The following is a 10,352-nucleotide window of genomic DNA, read 5'->3' as shown; positions in this document are numbered from 1 at the left end:
GTCATAATAAATTAATTCTTTGAATTGGCAGATTTATCCAAGATTGATAGGATCATACCATGACAGACAGGAACAGGTGCAGAAAGGGTCCCGTTATCACACATGAGCTCTGTTACAATACCCATACCGGTAGAGTAGCCAATGTCACAGGCTATAACGATACTTGCATCATGGTCCAACGAATCAGCCATTGTTTGATTTGAGAAAGGAATTGCATCTATTTCACAGTTTTCTATAAGAGGGGAAAGAACGATACCTCGGTAACAATATTAAAACAAAAATGACAATTATTATTTAATCAATTAGAGCCCCCCAAAAAAAAAAAATTGCTTTGTAATATTGAACAGAAAAATTTGTAACATACTAGAAATATTCATGACAGTAAAATGCCTAAAAACAGCAAAAATATATTAGAAATTAATCCTTAAAATGACTAAATTAAAAAAATACTCAGTTCTTAATTTCACAAGACCATAAGTCAAAATGGCACATTAAAAAAAGCCAGTTTGAAAATAAAGATTGTCTGTATAAATTAATTCTTTTAATTGGCAGATTTATCCAAGATTGATAGTATCATACCATGACAGACAGGAACAGGTGCAGAAAGGGTCCCGTTATCACACATGAGCTCTGTTACAATACCCATACCGGTAGAGTAGCCAATGTCACAGGCTATAACGATACTTGCATCATGGTCCAACGAATCAGCCATTGTTTGATTTGAGAAAGGAATTGCATCTATTTCACAGTTTTCTATAAGAGGGGAAAGAACGATACCTCGGTAACAATATTAAAACAAAAATGACAATTATTATTTAATCAATTAGAGCCCCCAAAAAAAAATTGCCTTTGTAACATTTGTAAAGAAAAAATTGTAACATACTAGAAATTCTATGACAGTAAAATGCCTAAAAACAGCAAGCATATTTAGAAATTAATTCTTAAATGACTAAAGTTAAAAAAATACTCAGTTCTTAATTTCACACCCCTATCAAGTCAAAATGGCACATTCAAAAAAGCCAGTTTGAAACTCTAGTCATAATAAATCAATTCTTTGAATTGGCAGATTTATCCAAGATTGATAGGATCATACCATAACAGACAGGAACAGGTGCAGAAAGGGTCCCGTTATCACACATGAGCTCTGTTACAATACCCATACCGGTAGAGTAGCCAATGTCACAGGCTATAACGATACTTGCATCATGGTCCAAAGAATCAGATGTTGTTTGATTTGAGAAAGGAATTGCATCTATTTCACAGTTTTCTATAAGAGGGAAAAAAGGATACCTCGGTAACAATATTAAAAAAAAATGACAATTATTTTTAATCAATTAGAGCCCCCCAAAAAAAAAAAAAATTGCCTTTGTAATATTTGAACAGAAAAATTTGTAACATACTAGAAATATTCATGACAGTAAAATACCTAAAAAACAGCAAAAATATATTAGAAATTAATCCTTAAAATGACTAAAGTAAAAAATACTCAGTTCTTAATTTCACAAGACCATTAAGTCAAAATGGCACATTAAAAAAAGCCAGTTTGAAAATAAAGATTGTCTGTATAAATCAATTCTTTTTAATTGGCAGATTTATCCAAGATTGATAGTATCATACCATGACAGACAGGAACAGGTGCAGAAAGGGTCCCGTTATCACACATGAGCTCTGTTACAATACCCATACCGGTAGAGTAGCCAATGTCACAGGCTATAACGATACTTGCATCATGGTCCAACGAATTAGCCATTGTTTGATTTGAGAAAGGAATTGCATCTATTTCACAGTTTTCTATAAGAGGGGAAAGAACGATACCTCGGTAACAATATTAAAACAAAATGACAATTATTATTTAATCAATTAGAGCCCCCCCCAAAAAAAAATTGCCTTTGTAATATTTGAACAGAAAAATTTGTAACATACTAGAAATATTCATGACAGTAAAATGCCTAAAAACAGCAAAAATATATTAGAATTTAATCCTTAAAATGACTAAAGTAAAAAAATACTCAGTTCTTAATTTCACAATCCCAAGTAAGTCAAAATGGCACATTCCAAAAAACCAGTTTAAAATCTAGTTTGTCTGAATAAATTAATTCTTTTGAATTGGCAGATTTATCCAAGATTGATAGGATCATACCATAACAGACAGGAACAGGTGCAGAAAGGGTCCCGTTATCACACATGAGCTCTGTTACAATACCCATACCGGTAGAGTAGCCAACGTTACAGGCTATAACGATACTTGCATCATGGTCCAAAGAATCAGATGTTGTTTGATTTGAGAAAGGAATTGCATCTATTTCACAGTTTTCTATAAGAGGGGAAAGAACGATACCTCGGTAACAATATTAAAACAAAAATGACAATTATTATTTAATCAATTAGAGCCCCCCCCAAAAAAAAAATTGCCTTTGTAATATTTGAACAGAAAAATTTGTAACATACTAGAAATATTCATGACAGTAAAATGCCTAAAAACAGCAAAAAAAATATTAGAAATTAATCCTTAAAATGCCTAAATTAAAAAAATACTCAGTTCTTAATTTCACAAGACCATCAAGTCAAAATGGCACATTAAAAAAAGCCAGTTTGAAAATAAAGATTGTCTGTATAAATCAATTCTTTTTAATTGGCAGATTTATCCAAGATTGATAGGATCATACCATAACAGACAGGAACAGGTGCAGAAAGGGTCCCGTTATCACACATGAGCTCTGTTACAATACCCATACCGGTAGAGTAGCCAACGTTACAGGCTATAACGATACTTGCATCATGGTCCAAAGAATCAGATGTTGTTTGATTTGAGAAAGGAATTGCATCTATTTCACAGTTTTCTATAAGAGGGTAAAATTTGAATAAAAATTTACCTTGTAATATTTAACAGAAAAATTTGTAACTTACAAGAAATATTCATGAAGTAAAATGCCTTTCATTTTTTAAAATAAAAACAGCAAAAATATATTAGAAATTAATCCTTAAAATGACTAAAGTAAAAAAATACTCAGTTCTTAATTTCACAATCCCAAGTAAGTCAAAATGGCACATTCAAAAAAGCCAGTTTAAAAATCTAGATTGTCTGAATAAATTAATTTTTTGAATTGGCAGATTTATCCAAGATTGATAGGATCATACCATAACAGACAGGAACAGGTGCAGAAAGGGTCCCGTTATCACACATGAGCTCTGTTACAATACCCATACCGGTAGAGTAGCCAATGTCACAGGCTATAACGATACTTGCATCATGGTCCAAACGAATCAGCCATTGTTTGATTTGAGAAAGGAATTGCATCTATTTCACAGTTTTCTATAAGAGGGGAAAAAACGATACCTCGGTAACAATATAAAACAAAATGACAATTATTATTTAATCAATTAGAGCCCCCCCCAAAAAAAAAAAATTGCCTTTGTAATATTTGAACAGAAAAATTTGTAACATACTAGAAATATTCATGACAGTAAAATGCCTAAAAACAGCAAAAATATATTAGAAATTAATCCTTAAAATGACTAAGTAAAAAAATACTCAGTTCTTAATTTCACAAGACCATCAAGTCAAAATGGCACATTTAAAAAAAGCCAGTTTGAAAATAAAGATTGTCTGTATAAATCAATTCTTTTTAATTGGCAGATTTATCCAAGATTGATAGTATCATACCATGACAGACAGGAACAGGTGCAGAAAGGGTCCCGTTATCACACATGAGCTCTGTTACAATACCCATACCGGTAGAGTAGCCAATGTCACAGGCTATAACGATACTTGCATCATGGTCCAATGAATCAGCCATTGTTTGATTTGAGAAAGAAATTGCATCTATTTCACAGTTTTCTATAAGAGGGGAAAGAACGATACCTCGGTAACAATATTAAAATAAAAATGACAATTATTATTTAATCAATTAGAGCCCCCCAAAAAAAAAAAAAATTGCCTTCGTAATATTTGAACAGAAAAATTTGTAACATACTAGAAATATTCATGACAGTAAAATGCCTAAAAAACAGCAAAAATATATTAGAAATTAATCCTTAAAATGACTAAAGTAAAAAATACTCAGTTCTTAATTTCACAATCCCAAGTAAGTCAAAATGGCACATTCAAAAAAACCAGTTTAAAAATCTAGTTTGTCTGAATAAATTAATTCTTTTGAATTGGCAGATTTATCCAAGATTGATAGGATCATACCATAACAGACAGGAACAGGTGCAGAAAGGGTCCCGTTATCACACATGAGCTCTGTTACAATACCCATACCGGTAGAGTAGCCAATGTCACAGGCTATAACGATACTTGCATCATGGTCCAACGAATCAGCCATTGTTTGATTTGAGAAAGGAATTGCATCTATTTCACAGTTTTCTATAAGAGGGGAAAGAACGATACCTCGGTAACAATATTAAAACAAAAATGACAATTATTATTTAATCAATTAGAGCCCCCCCAAAAAAAAAAATTGCCTTTGTAATATCTGAACAGAAAAATTTGTAACATACTAGAAATATTCATGACAGTAAAATGCCTAAAAACAGCAAAAATATATTAGAAATTAATCCTTAAAATGACTAAAGTGTAAAATACTCAGTTCTTAATTTCACAAGACCATCAAGTCAAAATGGCACATTAAAAAAAGCCAGTTTGAAAATAAAGATTGTCTGTATAAATCAATTCTTTTTAATTGGCAGATTTATCCAAGATTGATAGTATCATACCATGACAGACAGGAACAGGTGCAGAAAGGGTCCCGTTATCACACATGAGCTCTGTTACAATACCCATACCGGTAGAGTAGCCAATGTCACAGGCTATAACGATACTTGCATCATGGTCCAACGAATCAGCCGTTGTTTGATTTGAGAAAGGAATTGCATCTATTTCACAGTTTTCTATAAGAGGGGAAAGAAGGATACCTCGGTAACAATATTAAAACAAAAATGACAATTATTATTTAATCAATTAGAGCCCCCAAAAAAATTGCCTTTGTAACATTGTAAAGAAAAAAATTCCAACATACTAGAAATATCTATGACAGTAGAATGCCAAAAATTAGCAAGCATCTTTTACAAATTAATTCTTAAAATGAGTAAAGTTAAAAAAATACTCATGTTTTAATTTCACAACCCTATCAAGTCAAAATAACAAATTCAAAAAAGCCATTTTTAAATCTAGTCATAATAAATTAATTCTTTGAATTGGCAGATTTATCCAAGATTGATAGGATCATACCATAACAGACAGGAACAGGTGCAGAAAGGGTCCCGTTATCACACATGAGCTCTGTTACAATACCCATACCGGTAGAGTAGCCAACGTTACAGGCTATAACGATACTTGCATCATGGTCCAAAGAATCAGATGTTGTTTGATTTGAGAAAGGAATTGCATCTACGTCACAGTTTTCTATAAGAGGGGAAAAAAGGATACCTCGGTAACAATATTACCAATAAAAATGACCTACTCATTATTTAATCAATTAGAGCCCCCCCAAAAAAAAAAAAATTGCCTTTGTAATATTTGAACAGAAAAATTTGTAACATACTAGAAATATTCATGACAGTAAAATGCCTAAAAACAGCAAAAATATATTAGAAATTAATCCTTAAAATGACTAAAGTAAAAAAATACTCAGTTCTTAATTTCACAAGACCATCAAGTCAAAATGGCACATTAAAAAAAGCCAGTTTGAAAATAAAGATTGTCTGTATAAATCAATTCTTTTTAATTGGCAGATTTATCCAAGATTGATAGTATCATACCATGACAGACAGGAACAGGTGCAGAAAGGGTCCCGTTATCACACATGAGCTCTGTTACAATACCCATACGGTAGAGTAGCCAATGTCACAGGCTATAACGATACTTGCATCATGGTCCAACGAATCAGCCATTGTTTGATTTGAGAAAGGAATTGCATCTATTTCACAGTTTTCTATAAGAGGGGAAAAACGATACCTCGGTAACAATATTAAAACAAAAATGACAATTATTATTTAATCAATTAGAGCCCCCCCCCAAAAAAAAAATTGCCTTTGTAATATTGAACAGAAAAATTTGTAACATACTAGAAATATTCATGACAGTAAAATGCCTAAAAACAGCAAAAATATATTAGAAATTAATCCTTAAAATGACTAAATTAAAAAAATACTCAGTTCTTAATTTCACAAGACCATCAAGTCAAAATGGCACATTAAAAAAAGCCAGTTTGAAAATAAAGATTGTCTGTATAAATCAATTCTTTTTAATTGGCAGATTTATCCAAGATTGATAGTATCATACCATGACAGACAGGAACAGGGCAGAAAGGGTCCCGTTATCACACATGAGCTCTGTTACAATACCCATACCGGTAGAGTAGCCAATGTCACAGGCTATAACGATACTTGCATCATGGTCCAACGAATCAGCCATTGTTTGATTTGAGAAAGGAATTGCATCTATTTCACAGTTTTCTATAAGAGGGGAAAGAACGATACCTCGGTAACAATATTAAAATAAAAATGACAATTATTATTTAATCAATTAGAGCCCCCCAAAAAAAAAAAAATTGCCTTTGTAATATTTGAACAGAAAAATTTGTAACATACTAGAAATATTCATGACAGTAAAATGCCTAAAAACAGCAAAAATATATTAGAAATTAATCCTTAAAATGACTAAAGTAAAAAAATACTCAGTTCTTAATTTCACAATCCCAAGTAAGTCAAAATGGCACATTCCAAAAAACCAGTTTAAAAATCTAGTTTGTCTGAATAAATTAATTCTTTTGAATTGGCAGATTTATCCAAGATTGATAGGATCATACCATAACAGACAGGAACAGGTGCAGAAAGGGTCCCGTTATCACACATGAGCTCTGTTACAATACCCATACCGGTAGAGTAGCCAACGTTACAGGCTATAACGATACTTGCATCATGGTCCAAAGAATCAGATGTTGTTTGATTTGAGAAAGGAATTGCATCTATTTCACAGTTTTCTATAAGAGGGGAAAGAACGATACCTCGGTAACAATATTAAAACAAAAATGACAATTATTATTTAATCAATTAGAGCCCCCCCCAAAAAAAAAAATTGCCTTTGTAATATCTGAACAGAAAAATTTGTAACATACTAGAAATATTCATGACAGTAAAATGCCTAAAAACAGCAAAAATATATTAGAAATTAATCCTTAAAATGACTAAAGTAAAAAAATACTCAGTTCTTAATTTCACAATCCCAAGTAAGTCAAAATGGCACATTCCAAAAAACCAGTTTAAAAATCTAGTTTGTCTGAATAAATTAATTCTTTTGAATTGGCAGATTTATCCAAGATTGATAGGATCATACCATAACAGACAGGAACAGGTGCAGAAAGGGTCCCGTTATCACACATGAGCTCTGTTACAATACCCATACCGGTAGAGTAGCCAACGTTACAGGCTATAACGATACTTGCATCATGGTCCAAAGAATCAGATGTTGTTTGATTTGAGAAAGGAATTGCATCTATTTCACAGTTTTCTATAAGAGGGTAAAAAAGAATAAAAAATTGCCTTCGTAATATTTGAACAGAAAAATTTGTAACATACTAGAAATATTCATGACAGTAAAATGCCTAAAAACAGCAAAAATATATTAGAAATTAATCCTTAAAATGACTAAAGTAAAAAAATACTCAGTTCTTAATTTCACAAGACCATCAAGTCAAAATGGCACATTAAAAAAAGCCAGTTTGAAAATAAAGATTGTCTGTATAAATCAATTCTTTTTAATTGGCAGATTTATCCAAGATTGATAGTATCATACCATGACAGACAGGAACAGGTGCAGAAAGGGTCCCGTTATCACACATGAGCTCTGTTACAATACCCATACCGGTAGAGTAGCCAACGTTACAGGCTATAACGATACTTGCATCATGGTCCAAAGAATCAGATGTTGTTTGATTTGAGAAAGGAATTGCATCTATTTCACAGTTTTCTATAAGAGGGGAAAGAACGATACCTCGGTAACAATATTAAAATAAAAATGACAATTATTATTTAATCAATTAGAGCCCCCCCCCAAAAAAAAAAAAAAATTGCCTTCGTAATATTTGAACAGAAAAATTTGTAACATACTAGAAATATTCATGACAGTAAAATGCCTAAAAACAGCAAAAATATATTAGAAATTAATCCTTAAAATGACTAAATTAAAAAAATACTCAGTTCTTAATTTCACAAGACCATCAAGTCAAAATGGCACATTAAAAAAAGCCAGTTTGAAAATAAAGATTGTCTGTATAAATCAATTCTTTTTAATTGGCAGATTTATCCAAGATTGATAGTATCATACCATGACAGACAGGAACAGGTGCAGAAAGGGTCCCGTTATCACACATGAGCTCTGTTACAATACCCATACCGGTAGAGTAGCCAATGTCACAGGCTATAACGATACTTGCATCATGGTCCAATGAATCAGCCATTGTTTGATTTGAGAAAGGAATTGCATCTATTTCACAGTTTTCTATAAGAGGGGAAAGAACGATACCTCGGTAACAATATTAAAATAAAAATGACAATTATTATTTAATCAATTAGAGCCCCCCCCCAAAAAAAAAAAATTGCCTTCGTAATATTTGAACAGAAAAATTTGTAACATACTAGAAATATTCATGACAGTAAAATGCCTAAAAACAGCAAAAATATATTAGAAATTAATCCTTAAAATGACTAAAGTAAAAAAATACTCAGTTCTTAATTTCACAATCCCAAGTAAGTCAAAATGGCACATTCCAAAAAACCAGTTTAAAAATCTAGTTTGTCTGAATAAATTAATTCTTTTGAATTGGCAGATTTATCCAAGATTGATAGGATCATACCATAACAGACAGGAACAGGTGCAGAAAGGGTCCCGTTATCACACATGAGCTCTGTTACAATACCCATACCGGTAGAGTAGCCAATGTCACAGGCTATAACGATACTTGCATCATGGTCCAACGAATCAGCCATTGTTTGATTTGAGAAAGGAATTGCATCTATTTCACAGTTTTCTATAAGAGGGGAAAGAACGATACCTCGGTAACAATATTAAAACAAAAATGACAATTATTATTTAATCAATTAGAGCCCCCCCCAAAAAAAAATTGCCTTTGTAATATCTGAACAGAAAAATTTGTAACATACTAGAAATATTCATGACAGTAAAATGCCTAAAAACAGCAAAAATATATTAGAAATTAATCCTTAAAATGACTAAAGTAAAAAATACTCAGTTCTTAATTTCACAAGACCATCAAGTCAAAATGGCACATTAAAAAAAGCCAGTTTGAAAATAAAGATTGTCTGTATAAATCAATTCTTTTTAATTGGCAGATTTATCCAAGATTGATAGTATCATACCATGACAGACAGGAACAGGTGCAGAAAGGGTCCCGTTATCACACATGAGCTCTGTTACAATACCCATACCGGTAGAGTAGCCAATGTCACAGGCTATAACGATACTTGCATCATGTTCCAACGAATTAGCCATTGTTTGATTTGAGAAAGGAATTGCATCTATTTCACAGTTTTCTATAAGAGGGGAAAGAACGATACCTCGGTAACAATATTAAAACAAAAATGACAATTATTATTTAATCAATTAGAGCCCCCCCCCCAAAAAAAAATTGCCTTTGTAATATCTGAACAGAAAAATTTGTAACATACTAGAAATATTCATGACAGTAAAATGCCTAAAAACAGCAAAAATATATTAGAAATTAATCCTTAAAATGACTAAAGTAAAAAAATACTCAGTTCTTAATTTCACAAGACCATCAAGTCAAAATGGCACATTAAAAAAAGCCAGTTTGAAAATAAAGATTGTCTGTATAAATCAATTCTTTTTAATTGGCAGATTTATCCAAGATTGATAGTATCATACCATGACAGACAGGAACAGGTGCAGAAAGGGTCCCGTTATCACACATGAGCTCTGTTACAATACCCATACCGGTAGAGTAGCCAATGTCACAGGCTATAACGATACTTGCATCATGTTCCAACGAATTAGCCATTGTTTGATTTGAGAAAGGAATTGCATCTATTTCACAGTTTTCTATAAGAGGGGAAAGAACGATACCTCGGTAACAATATTAAAACAAAAATGACAATTATTATTTAATCAATTAGAGCCCCCCCCCAAAAAAAAATTGCCTTTGTAATATCTGAACAGAAAAATTTGTAACATACTAGAAATATTCATGACAGTAAAATGCCTAAAAACAGCAAAAATATATTAGAAATTAATCCTTAAAATGACTAAAGTAAAAAAATACTCAGTTCTTAATTTCACAAGACCATCAAGTCAAAATGGCACATTAAAAAAAGCC

The sequence above is a fragment of the Lytechinus variegatus genome, chromosome 9 (assembly GCF_018143015.1).
Source record: "Lytechinus variegatus isolate NC3 chromosome 9, Lvar_3.0, whole genome shotgun sequence".
Taxonomy (NCBI): domain Eukaryota; kingdom Metazoa; phylum Echinodermata; class Echinoidea; order Temnopleuroida; family Toxopneustidae; genus Lytechinus; species Lytechinus variegatus.
Note: the sequence above shows the minus strand (reverse complement) of the source record.